The sequence below is a fragment of the Pseudophryne corroboree genome, unplaced genomic scaffold (genome assembly GCF_028390025.1).
Source record: "Pseudophryne corroboree isolate aPseCor3 unplaced genomic scaffold, aPseCor3.hap2 scaffold_1106, whole genome shotgun sequence".
Taxonomy (NCBI): Eukaryota; Metazoa; Chordata; class Amphibia; order Anura; family Myobatrachidae; genus Pseudophryne; species Pseudophryne corroboree.
Window position 1 is genome coordinate 45199 of NW_026967732.1, and position 17264 is coordinate 62462.

General features: G+C 46.2%; 11 non-coding genes and 4 pseudogenes across 11 annotated transcripts; 5 read left to right on the top strand and 10 right to left on the bottom strand.

Moving 5' to 3' along the window:
• Nucleotides 1-3358: 3358 nt before the first annotated feature.
• Nucleotides 3359-3522, bottom strand: LOC134989288 (U1 spliceosomal RNA). Its single transcript, XR_010194576.1, has one exon. It is a non-coding gene; the product is annotated as a U1 spliceosomal RNA (small nuclear RNA).
• A 692-nt stretch (nt 3523-4214) lies between these two features.
• Nucleotides 4215-4356, bottom strand: LOC134989287 (U1 spliceosomal RNA; annotated as a pseudogene).
• A 152-nt stretch (nt 4357-4508) lies between these two features.
• On the bottom strand, nt 4509-4672 carry LOC134989349 (U1 spliceosomal RNA). Its single transcript, XR_010194624.1, has one exon. It is a non-coding gene; the product is annotated as a U1 spliceosomal RNA (small nuclear RNA).
• A 692-nt stretch (nt 4673-5364) lies between these two features.
• On the bottom strand, nt 5365-5506 carry LOC134989290 (U1 spliceosomal RNA; annotated as a pseudogene).
• Nucleotides 5507-5658: 152 nt separating this feature from the next.
• Nucleotides 5659-5822, bottom strand: LOC134989324 (U1 spliceosomal RNA). Its single transcript, XR_010194600.1, has one exon. It is a non-coding gene; the product is annotated as a U1 spliceosomal RNA (small nuclear RNA).
• Nucleotides 5823-6514: 692 nt separating this feature from the next.
• Nucleotides 6515-6656, bottom strand: LOC134989291 (U1 spliceosomal RNA; annotated as a pseudogene).
• A 152-nt stretch (nt 6657-6808) lies between these two features.
• LOC134989334 (U1 spliceosomal RNA) lies at nt 6809-6972 on the bottom strand. Its single transcript, XR_010194610.1, has one exon. It is a non-coding gene; the product is annotated as a U1 spliceosomal RNA (small nuclear RNA).
• Nucleotides 6973-13722: 6750 nt separating this feature from the next.
• Nucleotides 13723-13838, bottom strand: LOC134989332 (U5 spliceosomal RNA). Its single transcript, XR_010194608.1, has one exon. It is a non-coding gene; the product is annotated as a U5 spliceosomal RNA (small nuclear RNA).
• A 286-nt stretch (nt 13839-14124) lies between these two features.
• Nucleotides 14125-14240, bottom strand: LOC134989331 (U5 spliceosomal RNA). The gene has a single exon (XR_010194607.1). It is a non-coding gene; the product is annotated as a U5 spliceosomal RNA (small nuclear RNA).
• A 282-nt stretch (nt 14241-14522) lies between these two features.
• LOC134989330 (U5 spliceosomal RNA) lies at nt 14523-14638 on the bottom strand. The gene has a single exon (XR_010194606.1). It is a non-coding gene; the product is annotated as a U5 spliceosomal RNA (small nuclear RNA).
• Nucleotides 14639-14782: 144 nt separating this feature from the next.
• On the top strand, nt 14783-14910 carry LOC134989319 (U1 spliceosomal RNA; annotated as a pseudogene).
• A 593-nt stretch (nt 14911-15503) lies between these two features.
• On the top strand, nt 15504-15667 carry LOC134989341 (U1 spliceosomal RNA). The gene has a single exon (XR_010194616.1). It is a non-coding gene; the product is annotated as a U1 spliceosomal RNA (small nuclear RNA).
• Nucleotides 15668-15819: 152 nt separating this feature from the next.
• On the top strand, nt 15820-15982 carry LOC134989379 (U1 spliceosomal RNA). The gene has a single exon (XR_010194651.1). It is a non-coding gene; the product is annotated as a U1 spliceosomal RNA (small nuclear RNA).
• Nucleotides 15983-16656: 674 nt separating this feature from the next.
• LOC134989350 (U1 spliceosomal RNA) lies at nt 16657-16820 on the top strand. The gene has a single exon (XR_010194625.1). It is a non-coding gene; the product is annotated as a U1 spliceosomal RNA (small nuclear RNA).
• A 152-nt stretch (nt 16821-16972) lies between these two features.
• Nucleotides 16973-17135, top strand: LOC134989307 (U1 spliceosomal RNA). Its single transcript, XR_010194587.1, has one exon. It is a non-coding gene; the product is annotated as a U1 spliceosomal RNA (small nuclear RNA).
• The last annotated feature ends 129 nt before the right edge of the window (nt 17136-17264 follow it).

A 17264-nucleotide genomic window follows, 5' to 3' on the forward strand; every position in this document is an offset into this window, starting at 1 on the left:
AGGTAATAGGGCCTGATTCAGGTTGGATTGCAATCACAATAAGCGATCCAACTGCAAAAATTGCTAAGAGCATACGCAAGTGCCTGCATTTTCTGCGGCACCCCGCAGAGAATGCGATCGCCTCTGCCTGTCAATCGGGGCAGGGGGGGAGAGGGGGGTCAGCAAAACTCCATTTCCAAGTCAGGGATGGAGCGGTGCGGGGGCAAGGCTTCAAAATGGGGTCTGCAACGGAGGAGACACAGGGGGCGTGGTCACAGCGGCTGTATGACATCACATTCAGCCGCTGTGATCACAAAAATGGTGGCGGCTTCCTGCGCGCACATACAGTCTGCACCAGCAGAAGGCTACACCATTTTTTATGATCACGCTGAACTGCAGTGCGACTGCAATTACAGCATGGTCAAGAAGGGAGGCGTCATGCTGGGTGGCCATGTCCTGTCACTGTGCAGGAGCCAGCACCGCTCACACACTAGTCCCCGGGTGCAGCCCCCAATTCCCGGGACACCCGGAGCAACAAAATGTAGATTCAGGCCACCAGGCCACGCCCCTACCTATGAAACCATGCCTCCTTTTTACCATTGCGCTGCTTATCTGCGCGCACTGCATTACAATCTCCTTCGCCACCTCTCTGGGTGTCACCAGTGATAGTGACACCTCTGCCATGCTTGTAGCAGCTGGTCCTAAGATCTACGCCTCAAGCCCTGAGTGTTTGCCCTTGTGACTTGTTGATCATCATAGCGAAGCAGATGCTTACAGAAAACTGCAGGGGCTTAGATTGAAAATAAAAAAAATTATGGGTATAAGGTAGAGAGGAGCGGGTTCGGTTCTCCGAGAACCGAATTCCCCACGAACTCCACGTGGTTTACACTGGTCCGAGGCAGGCTCGGTTGTTCCCGCCTGACTCGGAAAACCTGAACAAGGGAAAATGTCATCATCCCGCTGTCGGATTCTCGCGAGATTCGGATTTCATATAAAGAGCTGCGCGTTGCCGCCATTTTTACTCGTGCATTGAAGAGAGAGCGGAGAGGACGTGGCTATGTTCTCTCAGTGGAAATCTCAATATCAGTGCTCATTATCAGTGGTTACTTATTGCTGCTCAGTAATACTAGTAGTGTGTCTCTCCTGCTCAGTGTCAGTTCTCAGTAGTATCCTCATCAGTGCTCAGTATCACTGCTCATTGTCTTGTGCTGCATTGTGGTGCTCAGCATACTACAGTACATTACTAATAGTCCAGTGCTGCATCTTGCTGCTCAGTGTCAGTTCTAGTATCCTCATCAGTGCTCACTATCACTGCTCATTACATTGTGGTGTTCTGTATACTACAGTAACATAGTAATATAGTAACATATAGTAATATAGTTTTTGAGGTTGAAAAGAGGCAAATTGCCCATCGTGTTCAACCTGTTTTAAGTTGTGATGATTCTACATACTTGCTGAATAATGTTTTATGACTGGGAGTTTTTTTAAGGTCAGTGCGCTTAGTCTCGCGTCCAAATATTCCTTTAAAGCAAAGGGTCGTCAAACAGGTTCTACTGTTTGGATTCAGTCAGTTGTGGATGCTCCGTCAGAAAACACCTCTCCAAACTTCTTTGGTGGCTGCTCAGTTCTTCAGAATATGACTTGGGTATGTTCAGTCATGAAATTCTGTGAAGGCAGGGGAGAAGAACAAGCGCCATATGGTGTAGTATTTTGAATAAATTGGAGTGATAGATAGGTATATACGAAGTAAGTACCGGATAGATTCTTGAGATTAGGCCTGTCTGTCTCACTAAATTCTTTGTGGCTGTTCCCCACCTAGGAGACAAAAGATCATCGCCATATGGTGTAGTAACCTCAGATATATCTTGGGGTACCCTCCCCTCTATTTCATGCGTACCAAAAGGAAAATTCAATATAGCATATAGGATATATTTATATCCAGGTAGATCAAGTCGGTCCAATATGATGTAATGGCTGAATCAGTCGACTGTTGCTGCCTTATATAGTATTATCAATAAAAAATTTTAATCCACAAAATAATAATACAAATTCAGATAAAAAATAAATAAAACAAATCAGAAAATCTTAGCTGATTGGTGTAGGCAGTAGTTAGGTCAGTCTCAACGCGTTTCGCCTCCAGGGCTTCCTCAGGAGAATACATCATATCAAAAGATACACATATTTATAGTGCTTTCAGTTTCGTTTTGGCCAGCACTTCCGGTTCTAACCTAAACCGGAAGTGACGCGGCAGTGGCCGGGACGAGCCGCGTCACTTCCGGTTTCACGGAGCAAACGGACTCTATGTCCGTCTTGCGCTACTTATACAGACTGATCTAAAATTTATATTAACACTGCACCACCAATGCAATCTAATGTTAAATATCAAGCCACATATGCATTTAGTATGTAAGTCGGACCGAGCACTTCCGGTTCCGGAAATGACGCGAACCGGAAGTGCTGGCCAAAATGAAACTGAAAGCACTATAAATATGTGTATCTTTTGATATGATGTATTCTCCTGAGGAAGCCCTGGAGGCGAAACGCGTTGAGACTGACCTAACTACTGCCTACACCAATCAGCTAAGATTTTCTGATTTGTTTTATTTATTTTTTATCTGAATTTGTATTATTATTTTGTGGATTAAAATTTTTTATTGATAATACTATATAAGGCAGCAACAGTCGACTGATTCAGCCATTACATCATATTGGACCGACTTGATCTACCTGGATATAAATATATCCTATATGCTATATTGAATTTTCCTTTTGGTACGCATGAAATAGAGGGGAGGGTACCCCAAGATATATCTGAGGTTACTACACCATATGGCGATGATCTTTTGTCTCCTAGGTGGGGAACAGCCACAAAGAATTTAGTGAGACAGACAGGCCTAATCTCAAGAATCTATCCGGTACTTACTTCGTATATACCTATCTATCACTCCAATTTATTCAAAATACTACACCATATGGCGCTTGTTCTTCTCCCCTGCCTTCACAATGTTTTATGACTAGTTAACTACTACAACTCATGTTCCCCCTGGATTAACCATGTTGATATTTTAAGTATTATAACCTTGGATAGCTTTTTCATTCAGAAATGTATCCATTCCTTTTTTAAATCCAATTACAGAGTCCACCATTACCACCTTCCCTGGCAGGGAATTCCACATCCTGATTGCCCTAACAGTGAAGATCATAGTATCTCACCTGGCAGGTAAGTAGGAGTTGGGCTAGAGCTGTGGAGGATTGCTGCTTGGGCACCCCCTGTCAAGTGAAGGAGATCCAACTGAGGCAGCACAAGGGAACTCTCGAAAGAAGAACAAGGCTAGAGGAAGATCTGAGACAAAGAAATCTGACTTTTACCAGAGCTGACCAGAGGAAAGCACAAACACAGTCCCCCACTACCACAAATAATGCAGTCGAGTTTCCCACATTTGGGGAAATCACAGGGGTCAGCATACCCAGAATGCAATGAATGAACCTCACCCTGGGAGAACAATCTTCATGACCATGGTATCTCCTATGCAAAATAAGTATGATTTGGGATAGGGCTGGGGAGGGCCGCTGCTCAGGCACATCTCTGTCAAGTAAAGGAGATTCAACTGAGGCAGCACAAGGGAACTCTCATCTGGGGACAACAACTGCAGGGAGAACACATATTTTCAGATGAACATGGGAGGGCAGAAGGCTGCCTAATACTGAAGCACCCCCAAACAACAAACCAAATGCAACAACTAGTGCAAGCATTCCTGGGGGAAGGCCTGCAGCAGATGGATTTGAATATGGTGATGTCATCCAAGCAGTGGGTCAAAGTTGGCTTCAACCCTCGTCTGCATATGAAAAGAATAAAGGGGTGTGCAGGGCATGGCGGCCTTTTGCAGCGCTTGGATGACCCCTAGTTCGCATTAAACACCTCCACCCTCCTTCGGTGTGGGGCTCATGTTGGCTATGCCCCAGCCCCTGAAGCATTCAAGCTGATTTCTTGCAGCAGCTGGGCACTGTAACAGCTCCAGAGCTGCTCTGTAAAGCAAGTAAAAGGGTGTGGGCCCTGCAGCACTACCTGTAGTTTGCATTGTGCGTTGGAAGGCACAAAGTAAGCAGACGGGAGAAGTCAGGATAGTGCACTAGGGTATAGAAGGGAGGGGCTCAAGAAAAAAGAAGTGGAAACAGACAGCAAACTAGGCTGGAGAGAGACCTGAGACAAAGAGATCTGAATTATATGAGAGCCGACCAGGGGAAACACAAATTATGCAGTCAAGTTTCCCACATTTGGGGAAATCGCAGGGGCAGCACACCCAGAGTGCAATGGGTGAGCCTTGCCCTGGGAGAAGCATCTTCATGATCATAGTATCTCACCTGGCAGGTAAGTAGGAGTTGGGCTAGAGCTGGGGAGGGTCGCTGCTCGGGCACCCCCCTGTCAAGTGAAGGAGATCCAACTGAGGCAGCACAAGGGAACTCTCGAAAGAAGAACAAGGCTAGAGGAAGATCTGAGACAAAGAAATCTGACTTTTACCAGAGCTGACCAGAGGAAAGCACAAACACAGTCCCCCACTACCACAAATAATGCAGTTGAGTTTCCCACATTTGGGGAAATCACAGGGGTCAGCATACCCAGAATGCAATGAATGAACCTAACCCTGGGAGAACAATCTTCATGACCATGGTATATCCTATGCAAAATAAGTATGATTTGGGATAGGGCTGGGGAGGGCCGCTGCTCAGGCACATCTCTGTCAAGTAAAGGAGATTCAACTGAGGCAGCACAAGGGAACTCTCATCTGGGGACAACAACTGCAGGGAGAACACATATTTTCAGATGAACATGGGAGGGCAGAAGGCTGCCTAAAACTGAAGCACCCCCAAACAACAAACCAAATGCAACTACTAGTGCAAGCATTCCTGGGGGAAGGCCTGCAGCAGATGGATTTGCATATGGTGATGTCATCCAAGCAGTGGGTCAAAGTTGGCTTCAACCCTCGTCTGCATATGAAAAGAAAAAAGGGGTGTGCAGGGCATGGCGCCCTTTTGCGGCGCTTGGATGACCCCTAGTTCGCATTAAACACCTCTACCCTCCTTCGGTGTGGGGCTCATGTTGGCTATGCCCCAGCCCCTGAAGCATTTAAGCTGATTTCTTGCAGCAGCTGGGCACTATAACAGCTCCAGAGCTGCTCTGTAAAGCAAGTAAAAGGGTGTGGGCCCTGCAGCACTACCTGTAGTTTGCATTGTGCGTTGGAAGGCACAAAGTAAGCAGACGGGAGAAGTCAGGATAGTGCACAAGGGTATAGAAGGGAGGGGCTCAAGAAAAAAGAAGTGGAAACAGACAGCAAACTAGGCTGGAGAGAGACCTGAGACAAAGAGATCTGAATTATATGAGAGCCGACCAGGGGAAACACAAATTATGCAGTCAAGTTTCCCACATTTGGGGAAATCGCAGGGGCAGCACACCCAGAGTGCAATGGGTGAGCCTTGCCCTGGGAGAAGCATCTTCATGATCATAGTATCTCACCTGGCAGGTAAGTAGGAGTTGGGCTAGAGCTGGGGAGGGTCGCTGCTCGGGCACCCCCCTGTCAAGTGAAGGAGATCCAACTGAGGCAGCACAAGGGAACTCTCGAAAGAAGAACAAGGCTAGAGGAAGATCTGAGACAAAGAAATCTGACTTTTACCAGAGCTGACCAGAGGAAAGCACAAACACAGTCCCCCACTACCACAAATAATGCAGTTGAGTTTCCCACATTTGGGGAAATCACAGGGGTCAGCATACCCAGAATGCAATGAATGAACCTAACCCTGGGAGAACAATCTTCATGACCATGGTATCTCCTATGCAAAATAAGTATGATTTGGGATAGGGCTGGGGAGGGCCGCTGCTCAGGCACATCTCTGTCAAGTAAAGGAGATTCAACTGAGGCAGCACAAGGGAACTCTCATCTGGGGACAACAACTGCAGGGAGAACACATATTTTCAGATGAACATGGGAGGGCAGAAGGCTGCCTAATACTGAAGCACCCCCAAATAACAAACCAAATGCAACAACTAGTGCAAGCATTCCTGGGGGAAGGCCTGCAGCAGATGGATTTGAATATGGTGATGTCATCCAAGCAGTGGGTCAAAGTTGGCTTCAACCCTCGTCTGCATATGAAAAGAATAAAGGGGTGTGCAGGGCATGGCGGCCTTTTGCGGCGCTTGGATGACCCCTAGTTCGCATTAAACACCTCCACCCTCCTTCGGTGTGGGGCTCATGTTGGCTATGCCCCAGCCCCTGAAGCATTCAAGCTGATTTCTTGCAGCAGCTGGGCACTGTAACAGCTCCAGAGCTGCTCTGTAAAGCAAGTAAAAGGGTGTGGGCCCTGCAGCACTACCTGTAGTTTGCATTGTGCGTTGGAAGGCACAAAGTAAGGAGACGGGAGAAGTCAGGATAGTGCACAAGGGTATAGAAGGGAGGGGCTCAAGAAAAAAGAAGTGGAAACAGACAGCAAACTAGGCTGGAGAGAGACCTGAGACAAAGAGATCTGAATTATATGAGAGCCGACCAGGGGAAACACAAATTATGCAGTCAAGTTTCCCACATTTGGGGAAATCGCAGGGGCAGCACACCCAGAGTGCAATGGGTGAGCCTTGCCCTGGGAGAAGCATCTTCATGATCATAGTATCTCACCTGGCAGGTAAGTAGGAGTTGGGCTAGAGCTGGGGAGGGTCGCTGCTCGGGCACCCCCCTGTCAAGTGAAGGAGATCCAACTGAGGCAGCACAAGGGAACTCTCGAAAGAAGAACAAGGCTAGAGGAAGATCTGAGACAAAGAAATCTGACTTTTACCAGAGCTGACCAGAGGAAAGCACAAACACAGTCCCCCACTACCACAAATAATGCAGTTGAGTTTCCCACATTTGGGGAAATCACAGGGGTCAGCATACCCAGAATGCAATGAATGAACCTAACCCTGGGAGAACAATCTTCATGACCATGGTATCTCCTATGCAAAATAAGTATGATTTGGGATAGGGCTGGGGAGGGCCGCTGCTCAGGCACATCTCTGTCAAGTAAAGGAGATTCAACTGAGGCAGCACAAGGGAACTCTCATCTGGGGACAACAACTGCAGGGAGAACACATATTTTCAGATGAACATGGGAGGGCAGAAGGCTGCCTAATACTGAAGCACCCCCAAACAACAAACCAAATGCAACAACTAGTTCAAGCATTCCTGGGGGAAGGCCTGCCGCAGATGGATTTGCATATGGTGATGTCATCCATGCAGTGGGTCAAAGTTGGTTCAAACACCTTTGCAAAGTTCTATAAGTTTGATACCCTGGCTGAGGAGGACCTCCTGTTTGCTCAATCAGTGCTGCAGAGTCATCCGCACTCTCCTGCCCGTTTGGGAGCTTTGGTATAATCCCCATGGTCCTTACGGAGTCCCCAGCATCCTCTAGGACGTAAGAGAAAATAAGATTTTAAACCTACCGGTAAATCTTTTTCTCGTAGTCCGTAGAGGATGCTGGGTGCCCGTCCCAAGTGCGGTCTACTTCTGCAAGACTTGTATATAGTTATTGCTTACATAAGGGTTATATGTTAGTTTTCATCGGTCTTGGACTGATGCTATGTTGTTTTCATACTGTTAACTGGGTAGTATATCACAAGTTATACGGTGTGATTGGTGTGGCTGGTATGAATCTTGACCTTGGATTAACAAAAATCCTTTCCTCGTACTGTCCGTCTCCTCTGGGCACAGTTTCTCTAACTGAGGTATGGAGGAGGGGCATAGAGGGAGGAGCCAGTGCACACCCAGATCAAAAGTCTTTCTTAAAGTGCCCATGTCTGCTGCGGAGCCCGTCTATCCCCCATGGTCCTTACGGAGTCCCCATCATCCTCTACGGACTACGAGAAAAAAAAATTACCGGTAGGTTTAAAATGTTATTTTTTTCTCTGCAACCCACTGCTAAATTGTGCTTCCTAGCTGTTTTTTATAAAATCACTTAATTAAATCTAACTCTGATTACGTCAGAGAAGGCCAGGTACCCTACACCATAAGAGGGGGTATGAAATTTTGACTTGTCTTCTTAAAGATCACCAAAATCTGTTGACAAGGTCAATTACATCCCTGGGTGGGATTGAACCACCAACCTTTTGGTTAATAGCCCATGTAAGTGCAAGAAATCCTGAAGCACTCACTCATCATGGGAAAGTACCAATGTGTTTCTTACAAAAATTCTCCAGATTATTGACTTTTTAAAGTTTTTCTAGGAAACGTTCTAGATGAATGCTTATTAGCCTTTGTCAGTATTGACTTTTGCAAGGTGTCTCTGTGGCGCAATCGGTTAGCATGTTTGGCTATTAACCAAAAGGTTGGTGGTTCAATCCCACCCAGGGATGTAATTGACCTTGTAATCAGATTTTGGTGATCTTTAAGTAGACAAGTCAAAATTTCAAAAAACCCCCTTATGGTGTAGGGTACCTGGCCTTCTCTGATGTAATCAGAGTTAGATTTGATTAAGTGATTTTATAAAAAAAACAGCTAGGAAGCACAATTTAGCAGTGGGTTGCAGAGAAAAAAAATTATGCTGGCAGAAAAGTACAATTGAGTGATTAAACAGCTCTTCATTTTCTGATTTTATGTTTATGCTAACAAATTTGCTCTCTGAAAAGTGTCCACAAAGCCAAGTCTCTGATTAACACCTTTGTAGGAATGGTTTTTCACCTATTACTGAATTAAACTTGCTTCATTGGAAAGGCATCAAAGATGCATCCTCATTTCAATGTCTACTGAAATAATACAGGTTGACACCAGGAAACGTCACTGCATCATTGCTGCTTCCTCATGGGGAAGTCTGTTTAATGTGAAAACAAGGTGATATCTAATCAGCACACAGGTAAGGAATTAAGAAAATCTTTCTTTATGGGTGAAGATGTTTCTCACAAATTGTTGTCCCAATGCATCATTGAAATTCAAGATGGAAGATGATTTTCATATATCACTTGTACATTTTGCATTGCTCTTCTGGTGACAATGTAGTTTGTTTTTGTCAATTACCATTTCAGTAATAGGGTAAAGAAAATTAAGTGGATTTTTTAAAGAAAACAATGCTGTCAATATACTATTAAAACAAATTAAAATGATAAAAGTTATTGTACTTTAAGTAAAAATAAAAGAGCCAAAATATCAATCCCAGTTTTTGATTACTTTAATTATAAAAAAAAAAATGCACATAGCAGAGGATAGTTTCGATCAATCGACCTCTGGGGTATGGGCCCAGCATGCTTCCATTGCACTACTCTGCTGCTCATGGAAGTGTAAGAGATCCTGAAGACTAAATTGATTAAAGGCCTAAAAGTACTTGACTATAAGGAAAGACTTACTAGGCTGAATATTTATACACTAGAAAAGAGGTGCCTAAGAGGAGATATTATTAATATCTTCAAATATGTAAAGATACATAACAAAGAGTTATCAGAGGAATTATTTATTAAAAGAACACGTGGTCACTCGCTGCGACTGGAGGAAAGTTCAGAACGCAATGGAGGAAAGGATTCTTCACTGTTAGGGCAATCAGGATGTGGAATTCCCTGCCAGGGAAGGTGGTAATGGCGGACTCTGTAATTGGATTTAAAAAAGGAATGGATACATTTCTGAATGAAAAAGCTATCCAAGGTTATAATACTTAAAATATCAACATGGTTAATCCGGGGGTAACATGAGTTATAGTAGCTAACTAGTCATAAAACATTATTCAGCAAGTATGTAGAATCATCACAACTTAAAACAGGTTGAACACGATGGGCAATTTGCCTCTATTCAACCTCAAAAACTATGTTACTATATTACTATGTTATTGTAGTATACAGAACACCACAATGCAATGAGCAGTGATAGTGAGCACTGATGAGGATACTAGAACTGACACTGAGCAGCAAGATGCAGCACTGGACTATTAGTAATGTACTGTAGTATGCTGAGCACCACAATGCAGCACAAGACAATGAGCAGTGATACTGAGCACTGATGAGGATACTACTGAGAACTGACACTGAGCAGGAGAGACACACTACTAGTATTACTGAGCAGCAATAAGTAACCACTGATACTGAGCACTGATATTGAGATTTCCACTGAGAGAACATAGCCACGTCCTCTCCGCTCTCTCTTCAATGCACGAGTAAAAATGGCAGCAACGCGCAGCTCTTTATATGGAATCCGAATCTCGCGAGAATCCGACAGCGGGATGATGACATTTTCCCTTGTTCAGGTTTTCCGAGTCAGGCGGGAACAACCGAGCCTGCCTTGGACCAGTGTAAACCACGTGGAGTTTGTGGGGAATTCGGTTCTCGGAGAACCGAACCTGCTCCTCTCTACCTTATACCCATCAATTTTTTTATTTTCAATCTAAGCCCCTGCAGTTTTCTGTAAGCATCTGCTTCGCTATGATGATCAACAAGTCACAAGGGCAAACACTCAGGGTTTGAGGCGTAGATCTTAGGACCAGCTGCTACAAGCATGGCAGAGGTGTCACTATCACTGGTGACACCCAGAGAGGTGGCGAGGGAGATTGTAATGCAGTGCGCGCAGATAAGCAGCGCAATGGTAAAAAGGAGGCATGGTTTCATAGGTAGGGGCGTGGCCTGGTGGCCTGAATCTACATTTTGTTGCTCCGGGTGTCCCGGGGGTTGGGGGCTGCACCCGGGGACTAGTGTGTGAGCGGTGCTGGCTCCTGCACAGTGACAGGGCATGGCCACCCAGCATGACGCCTCCCTTCTTGACCATGCTGTAATTGCAGTCGCACTGCAGTTCAGCGTGATCATAAAAAATGGTGTAGGCTCCTGCTGGGGCAGACTGTATGTGCGCGCAGGAAGCCGCCACCATTTTTGTGATCACAGCGGCTGAATGTGATGTCATACAGCCGCTGTGACCATGCCTCCTGTGTCTCCTCTGTTGCAGACCCCATTTTGAAGCCTTGCCCCCGCACCGCTCCATCTCTGACTTGGAAATGGAGTGTTGCTGACCCACCTCTCCCCCCCTTCCCCGCCCCGATTGACAGGCAGAGGCGATCACATTCTCTGCGGGGTGCCGCAGAAAATGCAGGCACATGCGTATGCTCTTAGCAATTTTTGCAGTTGGATCGCTTATTGTGATTGCAATCCAACCTGAATCAGGCCCTATTACCTATCACAATGCGCTGCGGGCAGTACAAAATTGGGTTAATATAGGAGAAAAACCCCCAGACCTGTGCTCCTTAACTGTACCTGGTGGCTAGTGGAGCGGCTGCCCAGTAATCAGTATCCACCGCAGTGCGCACACGGCCCACCCCCTACGGCCTCGCTCCCCTTCATCAGCGGCCTCGTGATCCGGAAGGGTGGTGTGTGTGTGACTGACCTTAGGATGAAACCGGAGCCTCCGCTGCAGTGACCCAGCAACCAGGGCACGGGAGTATACAGCGCCGCTGGGAGTGATGAAGCTGCAGTAAAGATGTCTATTAGACCTAGCCTGCTGCAGCCCTTGTAGATTCTCATAAAACAAGTTCTTCTTTTCTTGTCAAAATTAATAGCTAAGAATAGGCTGCCTGAGGCAGGCCCCTGTTAAGCGGCCTGCTACTGAAGGCACCAACTACAAACTGAGCTCCCTGTTCATGGAAGCGGGGTTATAGAGGAGAATGCACTGAGCTTCTTGGGAACAGTCAAAAGCTTTGAGCCGGTTGGTGCCTCAGATCAAGATCCTACTCTACACCCCAATGTGAATCCTTGTGGAGTCCAGTGTACCCCACAGAAGAAATTAATATGTCACACCCATTGGCAGCAACCTTAGAATAGCTGCTGACGGGCACAATTGAGAAAGGAAGGGGGGGGGGGGACATTTGAATCCAGCACATAGATGCAATTCAAATATGTAATTTGTACCTTCCTATTTTAAAATATAATGGATGAACCTCACCCTGTGAGAACAATCTTCATGATCAAGAGATCTCATATGCAAAATAAGGATGAGTTGGGATAGGGCTGGGGAGGGTGGCTGCTCGGGCAGCCCCTCCCCCGTCAAGTTAAGGAGATTCAACTGAGGAAGCACAAGGGAACTCTCGTCTGGGGACAACAACTGCAGGGAGACCACATCTTTTCAGATGAACATGGGAGGGCGGAAGGCTGCCTAATACTGAAGCACCATATGCAACAACTAGTACAAGCATTCCTGGGGGAAGGTCTGCAGCAGACGGATTTGCATACGGTGATGTTATCCAAGCAGTGGGCCAAAGTTGACTGGAACCCTCATCTGCATATGAAAAGAGAAAAAGGGCATGCAGGGCATGGCGGCCTTTTGCAGTGCTTGGATGACCCCTAGTTCACATTAAACACCCCCACCCTCCTTTGGTGTGGGGCTCATGTTGGCCATGCCCCATCCCCTGAAGCATTCAAGCTGATTTCTTGCAGCAGCTGGGCACTGTAACAGCTCCAGAGCTGTTCTGTAAGGCAAGTAAAAGGGTGTGGGCCCTGCAGCACCACCTGTAGTTTGCATTGTGCGTTGGAAGGCACAAAGTAAGCAGACGGGAGGAGAAGTCAGGATAGTGCGCAAGGGCATTCTTTTCTCTTAGTCCGTAGAGGATGCTGGGGTCACATTAAGAACCATGGGGTATAGACGGGATCCGCAAGAGACATGGGCACTTTAAGACTTTCAAAGGGTGTGAACTGGCTCCTCCCTCTATGCCCCTCCTCCAGACTCCAGTTATAGGAACTGTGCCCAGGGAGACGGACATTTCGAGGAAAGGATTTATTGTTAAACTAAGGTGAGCATCTTACCAGCTCACACCTTAAGCATGCCGCAGAAAGTGGCATTCAACAGAACACAAGCCAACGGCATGAACAATTGCAGCAAAAAGCTGACCAGAACCATAACACAACATGTGTATAACCACAAGTAATAACTGCAGACACAGTATGGACTGGGACGGGTGCCCAGCATCCTCTACAGACTAAGAGAAAAGGATTTACCGGTAGGTATTAAAATCCTATTTTCTCATACGACCTAGAGGATGCTGGGGTCACATTAAGAACCATGGGGTTATACCAAAGCTCTTGAACGGGTGGGAGAGTGCGTACGACTCTGCAGCACCGAATGACCCAACTTAAGGTTATCATCAGCCAAGGTATCAAACTTGTAAAACTTAGCAAAAGTGTTTACTAAATAGCTGCTCGGCAAAGTTGCAATGCCGAGACTCCCCGACCAGCTGCCAAGGATGAACCCACCTTTCTAGTAGAATGGGTCTTCACCTACTTCAGTAACGGCAATCCTGCCGTGGAACGAGCATGCTGAATCTTACCACAGATCCAGCGCATAATGGTCTACATGGAAGCAGGACACCCAATCCTGATGGGAGCATACAGGACAAACAGAGCCTCTGTTTTCCTAATCTGAACCGTTCTGGTGACATAAATTTTCAAAGTTCTGACCACAGCCAGAGACTTTGACTCAACGAAGGTGTCAGTGGCCAAAGGCACCATGTGGAAAGATGAACCACCTTCGGCAGAAATTGTTGACGTGTCCTCAATTCTGCTCTATCTTCATGAAAGATCAAATAAAGGCTCTTGTGATACTGCATGGTTTGTACTGTTTTCCATGTGCTCCCAGATCTTTCAAGCAAGTAGCATGGTCAAGAAAGTTCTGTTTGAAAAGAAACAAACATTTACTGTCATTGTTATGCAAATAAACTTACATTAAAGCTAACAAGAAAGCACACTCGTTCTGTCTTTAAACTGATAAAAGAAACCCCAATAATATGGGGCATGCAAAAATTGAGATAAAACTCAGTTTTGCTCCTCTCCACGGAAATCTTTAATAAAAGGCGAAATATTTGTTAGTTCTGAAGAGAAACCAGAGCATGACCAAGATTCCACCTGTCGCCTGAGTGCCATGCCAGCAGTTCTCATTCAGATCAAAGTGAGCACCCAATTTGAATGAAAGAAAGCAGATTTCTCACCAGGCTTCCCCTTGCTATAAACATGGTTTGTACTCTTTTCCATGTGCTCCCAGATCTTTCAAGCAATTAGTATGGTCAAGAAAGTTCTGCTTGAAAAGAAACAGACATTTATAGTCATTGTTATGCAAATAAACTTACATTAAAGCTAACAAGAAAGCACACTCGTTCTGTCTTTAAACTGATAAAAGAAACCCCAATAATATGGGGCATGCAAAAATTGAGATAAAACTCAGTTTTGCTCCTCTCCACAGAAATCTTTAATAAAAGGCGAAAGATTTGTTCGTTCTGAAGAGAAACCAGAGCATGACCAAGATTCCACCTGTCGCCTAAATGCTGTGCCAGCAGTCCTCATTCAGATCAAAGTGAGCGCCCAACTTGAAAGAAAGCAGATTTCTCACCTGGCTTCTCCTTGCTATAAGCATGGTTTGTACTGTATTCCATGTGCTCCCAGATCTTTCAAGCAAGTAGCATGGTCAAGAAAGTTCTGTTTGAAAAGAAACAAACATTTACTGTCATTTCTATGCAAATGAGCTTACATTAAAGCTAACAAGAAAGCACACTCGTTCTGTCTTTAAACTGATAAAAGAAACCCCAATAATATGGGGCATGCAAAGATTGAGATAAAACTCGGTTTTGCTCCTCTCCACAGAAATCTTTAGTAAAAGGCGAAAGATTTGTTCGTTCTGAAGAGAAACCAGAGCATGACCAAGATTTTCATCTGAAAATATGTGTTCTCCCTGCAGTTGTTGTCCCCAGATGAGAGTTCCCTTGTGCTGCCTCAGTTGAATCTCCTTTACTTGACAGAGATGTGCCTGAGCAGCGGCCCTCCCCAGCCCTATCCCAAATCATACTTATTTTGCATAGGAGATACCATGGTCATGAAGATTGTTCTCCCAGGGTGAGGTTCATTCATTGCATTCTGGGTATGCTGACCCCTGTGATTTTCCCAAATGTGGGAAACTCGCTTTTATACCCTTGTGCACTATCCTGACTTCTCCTCCTGTCTGCTTACTTTGTGCCTTCCAATGCACAATGCAAACTACAGGTAGTGCTGCAGGGCCCACACCCTTTTACTTGCCTTACAGAGCAGCTCTGGAGCTGTTACAGTGCCAAGCTGCTGCAAGAAATCAGCTTGAATGCTTCAGGGGATGGGGCATGGCCAACATGAGCCCCACACCGAAGGAGGGTGGGGGTGTTTAATGCGAACTAAGGGTCATCCAAGCGCCGCAAAAGGCCGCCATGCCCTGCACACCCCTTTTCTCTTTTCATATGCAGATGAGGGTTCCAGCCAACTTTGGCCCACTGCTTGGATGACATCACCGTATGCAAATCCGTCTTCTGCAGAACTTCCCCCAGGAATGCTTGTACTAGTTGTTGCATTTGGTTTGTTGTTTGGGGGTGCTTCAGTATTAGGCAGCCTTCTGCCCTCCCATGTTCATCTGAAAAAATGTGTTCTCCCTGCAGTTGTTGTCCCCAGATGAGAGTTCCCTTGTGCTGCCTCAGTTGAATCTCCTTTACTTGACAGAGATGTGCATGAGCAGCGGCCCTCCCCAGCCCTATCCCAAATCATACTTATTTTGCATAGGAGATACCATGGTCATGAAGATTGTTCTCCCAGGGTGAGGTTCATTCATTGCATTTTGGGTATGCTGACCCCTGTGATTTACCCAAATGTGGGAAACTCAACTGCATTATTTGTGGTAGTGGGGGACTGTGTTTGTGCTTTCCTCTGGTCAGCTCTGGTAAAACTCAGATTTCTTTGTCTCAGATTTTCCTCTAGCCTTGTTCTTCTTTCGAGAGTTCCCTTGTGCTGCCTCAGTTGGATCTCCTTCACTTTACAGGGAAGTACCCGAGCAGCGACCCTCCCCAGCTCTCGCCCAACTCCTACTTACCTGCCAGGTGAGATACTATGATCATGAAGGTGCTTCTCCCAGGGCAAGGCTCACCCATTGCACTCTGGGTGTGCTGCTCCTGCGATTTCCCCAAATGTGGGAAACTTGACTGCATAATTTGTGTTTCCCCTGGTCGGCTCTCGTATAATTCAGATCTCTTTGTCTCAGGTCTCTCTCCAGCCTAGTTTGCTGTCTGTTTCCACTTCTCTTTTCTTGAGCCGCTCCCTTCTATGCCCTTGCGCACTATCCTGACTTCTCCTCCTTTCTGCTTACTTTGTGCCTTCCAACGCACAATGCGAACTATAGGTAGTGCTGCAGGGCCCACACCCTTTTACTTGCCTTACAGAGCAGCTCTGGAGCTGTTACAGTGCCCAGCTGCTGCAAGAAATCAGCTTGAATGCTTCAGGGGCTGGGGCATAGCCAACATGAGCCCCACACCGAAGGAGGGTGGAGGTGTTTAATGCAAACTAGGGGTCATCCAAGTGCCGCAAAAGGCCGCCATGCCCTGCATAACCCTTTTCTCTTTTTATATGCAGATGAGGGTTCCAGCCAACTTTGGCCCACTGCTTGGATGACATCACCGTATGCAAATCCGTCTTCTGCAGACCTTCACCCTGGAATGCTTTTACTAGTTGTTGCATTTGGTTTGTTGTTTGGGGATGCTTCAGTATTAGGCAGCCTTCTGCCCTCCCATGTTCATCTGAAAATATGTGTTCTCCCTGCAGTTGTTGTACCCAGATGAGAGTTCCCTTGTGCTGCCTCAGTTGAATCTCCTTTACTTGACAGAGATGTGCCTGAGCAGCGGCCCTCCCCAGCCCTATCCCAAATCATACTTATTTTGCATAGGAGTTACCATGGTCATGAAGATTGTTCTCCCAGGGTAAGGTTCATTCATTGCATTCTGGGTATGCTGACCCCTGTGATTTCCCCAAATGTGGGAAACTCGACTGCATTATTTGTGGTAGTGGGGGACTGTGTTTGTGCTTTCCTCTGGTCAGCTCTGGTAAAAGTCAGATTTCTTTGTCTCAGATCTTCCTCTAGCCTTGTTCTTCTTTCGAGAGTTTCTTTGTGCTGCCTCAGTTGGATCTCCTTCACTTGACAGGGGGGTGCCCGAGAAGCGACCCTCCCCAGCTCTAGCCCAACTCCTACTTACCTGCCAGGTGAGATACTATGATCAGGAAGTTGCTTCTCCCAGGGCAAGGCTCACCCATTGCACTCTGGGTGTGCTGCTCCTACGATTTCCCCAAATGTGGGACACTTGACTGCATAATTTGTGTTTCCTCTGGTCGGCTCTCGTATAATTCAGATCTCTTTGTCTCAGGTCTTTCTCCAGCCTAGTTTGCTGTCTGTTTCCACTTCTTTTATCTTGAGCCCCTCCCTTCTATACCCTTGTGCACTATCCTGACTTCTCCTCCCGTCTGCTTACTTTGTGCCTTC